The sequence below is a fragment of the Sander lucioperca genome, chromosome 21 (genome assembly GCF_008315115.2).
Source record: "Sander lucioperca isolate FBNREF2018 chromosome 21, SLUC_FBN_1.2, whole genome shotgun sequence".
In the NCBI taxonomy this organism is placed as follows: domain Eukaryota; kingdom Metazoa; phylum Chordata; class Actinopteri; order Perciformes; family Percidae; genus Sander; species Sander lucioperca.
In genome coordinates this window covers 26,955,294-26,960,177 of record NC_050193.1, presented here as the reverse complement: position 1 = coordinate 26,960,177, position 4,884 = coordinate 26,955,294, and positions in this window count along the sequence as shown.

The following is a 4,884-nucleotide window of genomic DNA, read 5'->3' as shown; positions in this document are numbered from 1 at the left end:
TTTCGAGATCTGAACATATGATAAAGCCAGGTGCAAAATTCTTTTTTCATTTTGTTTACACGCAAGATATAAACAAAATTACAGAGGGATTTCAGGATATCTGCTTTCATTACCTAGGAAATCAAAATATACTGTCCATAGCCTTAAAAAATCGATTTTCGCCATGTTTTTTTGCTTAAAATGTCACATAAATCAGGCCAGGAATGATTTATTAACAAATCCCTCTGTAAATATCTTCAGAATACTACTAAGTGTATAACTGGAAAGTTTGGTGTACATAGGTGCTACACAGGCTGAGATGTTTCTACTGGAGAATGACAAAAAACTCATTTTGAGAAAACAGCATTTAAAGATTTAAATAGTGCAATTTAATACATTTCTATTGGAAAAATTGCTCAAAAACAGAATAAATGCCCAGGCCCTTAGTGATAATAATATAGAATATTTCAAGCTCATGAAAATTGATTATTTAATAAAATGGCAGGCATATAAGGCCTACAACTGCAGTAACTCAATGAATTAACATTGGCTTATCATGCACAAAGTTGCAGACAAAACCCACGCTGGACAGTTTAATGGACACAGAACAAGACCAACAATAGATGTCACAGCTTTTTAAAGTCTAACTGTCCATTCCAGCACCATATGTATTTTAGCTGTGCTTAGACTCTAGACTATGTTTTACACTGGCAGCTGTGACGGCCTCAGCATTCGAGGTCCTGAGCATATCAGTTTCTCTCATTGAATTGACCGTCACAACTGAGCTCTGAAGCCACAACTTCTCCATAACAGAAAGCATGGCAGAGGCACCTTCATCAAGGTGGAGATGGCCATACTTGCTGCTGCTCCAGCTTACTTTTCCCCACAAAACAGTCCCCTCAGTCAGCTGATGGTGAAGATAACTAACCAGAACCAGTCCCCTCAGTCAGCTGATGGTGAAGATAACTAACCAGAACCAGTCCTCTCAGTCAGCTGATGGTGAAGATAACTAACCAGAACCAGTCCTCTCAGTCAGCTGATGGTGAAGATAACTAACCAGAACCAGTCCTCTCAGTCAGCTGATGGTGAAGATAACTAACCAGAACCAGTCCTCTCAGTCAGCTGATGGTGAAGATAACTAACCAGAACCAGTCCCCTCAGTCAGCTGATGGTGAAGATAACTAACCAGGCTCCCATCAGCACTGGTTCATAACACAACAGAACAAAACTAATTATGAATCATTCAAAAGACCAATATTTAGAACATTGGAGAAAGCAAACAAAGTAGACTAAATTATTATTTGACAGATTATCTTCACACTGTCAGAGATATGAAGAACAGACGGATCCTGACTAAATACAGGCTCAGTGACCACCAGCTGGGTCAGACAGAGATACACTTCCTCCTCCACTGGGAAAAACTATCTTCACTAAGAGAATTACACCTTGGAAAAATAGCCAGAAAAATAAATCTTCCCAAAGTTAAGACCAGAAGAGAAGCTGGTAGTTCTCCTAGGAGAAGGGACAGCAGCTCCACTGACAGCTACATATGGATCTGCCTGCTACAGCCTGAGGGCCTCACACCACTTAGGATCCCAAAATAACAGATCTGTTTAGTAGCCTATTATATAGTAATTATATTATACAAAAACTGTAACTGTTGTGTCATGTAATTGTTTTGTAATATAGTGTGTTGTATCGCAATCAGTACAGTGTAGTATATATGTGACAAATATTTAATATATGACATGTAGGCTATGAGAGAGAGAGACAGAGAGAGACAGAGAGAGACAGAGAGAGAGACAGAGAGAGAGAGAGAGAGAGACAGAGACAGAGACAGAGACAGAGACAGAGAGAGAGAGAGAGAGAGACAGAGACAGAGACAGAGAGAGAGAGAGAGAGAGAGAGACAGAGACAGAGACAGAGACAGAGAGAGAGAGAGAGAGAGAGAGAGAGGGAGAGAGAGAGAGAGAGAGAGAGAGAGACAGAGACAGAGAGAGAGAGAGAGAGAGACAGAGACAGAGACAGAGACAGAGAGAGAGAGAGAGAGAGAGAGAGAGAGAGACATAGAGAGATTTTGATTTTTACAAAACCTTTATTTTCAGAAAAACGTTTTCTTTTCTACCAGAACATCATATTGTTTTTAGATGCACAAAAAAAAATTAAAACCACATTTAAAAATAACAATCTCATAAAAACCCAGAATGAAAGATGAGCTCCTCGTCCTCCACAGAGCACAGAGCCGTGGAGAAACACCACTGGTCTAAAAACTGCTGTCTGTCTCTCATCAGAGAGAGGAACCTGAAGTCCACTCTCACTCTGGCCTTCACCAGAGACACATACAGCTTCCTCAGCTCTAGTCCACTCACATTTTCTATCTGGTTTTTCCTACTTTTATAAATTGACATTTTTGCCTGACCCACAATAAAATTCAACATTTTCCACTTATTTGCATTTTTCTTTCTGTAGCCAGCACCAAAAATAAAAGTAGTCTCAATAAAAACCTCTCCACAATCTAAAAACACAGTTTTTAAAATGTTAAAAAGAGGTTTCAGCCTGTAACAGTCCAGATAGCAGTGACTAATGGTCTCAGGGTGGAGACAGAATGGACACGTGGAGGACACGGTGGGATTAATCTTAGACAGAAACACATTCACGGCCAGAGCCCCGTGGAGGATCCTCCACTGCAGGTCTCCTGACCTCTTGTTTAGGGGAGGCTTGTACAAGACTCTCCACACTGGTTTCCTGTCTTTCAACAATCTGTCCTTCCACACCATGTCCTTCCTCTCACTCAGCTTCTTATTGTGGGTGGCCAGAACACAGTTCCTATACAGACCTTTCCCAGTCTGCATATGGAAATCAGCAACACGTGGCGTATGATGTGCTAGTGAGTCAGTGTTGTTAATTAAAAAACCAATGTCTGGAAAAGGGTCTCCAGAAACGGGCATTTCTGTCCCATTAAAATAGTCCCGCAGCATCTCTGTCTCTCCTTTGTCCAGTCTGTTAATCCACTCGTTCAGAATAGTTCTGGTGTGGTGAGCCGACCTCAGACCCAGCAGAGAGGCCACTGCCTCGGTGTTCAGGAAGCCAGGACCTGCAGCCTCAAGGATCCCCTTTAACGTAGTCACTCCAGCCCTCATCAGCCTCTCCGTGAGTCCAGGTCTGCTGCCATCCTTGAGATCCAGCTGGGCCCCCCACACCAGAGGCTCCTCCAGGAGCCAGAACAGAGATGCTGCAGGTTCTAGTCTGGTCCATTTAAAACGTGTCCATGCTTTAAAAAGTCCTTGGTAAAAAGAAGGCAAGTCGCACAAAGAGATAAAACCACAGTCCACTAAAAACAAAGAAGCATCAAGACCCAGACCTGCAACCCCCCTTAAAATGGTGCTGGCTACTGGCCTCCAGACGACATCATCAGTTCCATATAAAAACCTCTGTATGAACTGTAATCTAAAAGCATCAGTCCGGCTCTCCAAGTCCACCAGCTCTCCAAGCTCTCCAAGTCCGGCTCTCCAAGTCCACCCTGCCCTCCCTCCTCTTTTGGCAGATATAAAACACATTTGGGAACCCAGTGCATCATGTCCCAAAAAAACTTTAAAATAATCGACTGTATGGTTTTTAACAGACCAGCAGGGGGCTCCATACATTTTAACTTGTGCCAGAGGCTGGATGCCACCAAATTGTTAATGATTAGCACCCTGCCTCTGTAGGACATATGAGGAAGCAGCCACCTCCATTTTCCCAACTTCCCCTCCACCTTTTCAATCACTCCTTCCCAGTTCCTATCCGTGGATCTCTGGTCCCCCAGATAACCCCCCAGGTACTTTAAACCCCCCCTCTTCCAGGTCAACCCACCAGGAAGCTGAGGGAGGCCTCCAGCCCAGCTCCCCACTGCCAGGGCCTCACTTTTGGCCCAGTTGACTTTGGCAGCAGAAATTTCCTTAAACGTCTGAACAATACGTCCTAAACAATCTACATCTTGTTGGTTTTTAATAAAAACTATGATGTCGTCTGCGTAGGCCGATACAGTAAAATGTGTAGTAAAACCAGGTAAAAACAGGCCATTGATGCCAGAGCGGACATTATGCAGCATGGGTTCAATGGATAAGGCGTATAACATCCCTGACATTGAGCAGCCTTGTCTTATCCCCCTGGTTACTGTGAAGGGTTTACACAACCCACCATTAATCTTCAGCACACTCTCAATGTTCTCATACATTACCTTTATCTTGGCGATGAAACCAGGGCTGAGGCCGAACCTCTCCAGAACTTTCCACAGGTAACGGTGCTCAACCCGGTCAAACGCCTTTTCCTGGTCCAAAGAAACCAGACCAGTGTCTACACCCAATGAACCAGAGACTGCCAAAATATCCCGAATCAATGACACATTGTCAACAACGGACCTGCCGGGCACACAGTAGGTTTGGGCCTTGTGGATGACCCGGTCCAACACCAGCTTCAGCCTGGATGCCAGGACTTTGGACAGCATCTTGTAATCTGCACACAGCAGAGAGACTGGCCTCCAGTTCTTAATGTCCTGCAAGTCCCCTTTTTTAGGGAGGAGAGTCAGCACTGCCCTTCTGCAACTCTGCGGTAACGAGCAGCCATCAAAACTTTCCATAAAAACATCTAAAATGTCCGTTTTCATTATGTCCCAGAAAGTTTTGTAAAACTCTGGAGGGAGACCATCAATCCCAGGGGCCTTTCCCCCCTGCATGCCTTGTAGAGCTCTAAAAACCTCTTCCTCCGTCAGGGGCCGCTCCAGCTCCTCATTGTCGTCCCCAGAAACCGTGGGCAGGTCTCTGCAGAACCTGGTGAAAGACTCGTTGTCCTCTGTGTACTCTGTGCTGTAGAGATCAGAGTAGAAGTCCACGGCTCTCTCTCGGATCTGGGAAGCTGTCGTTAAAA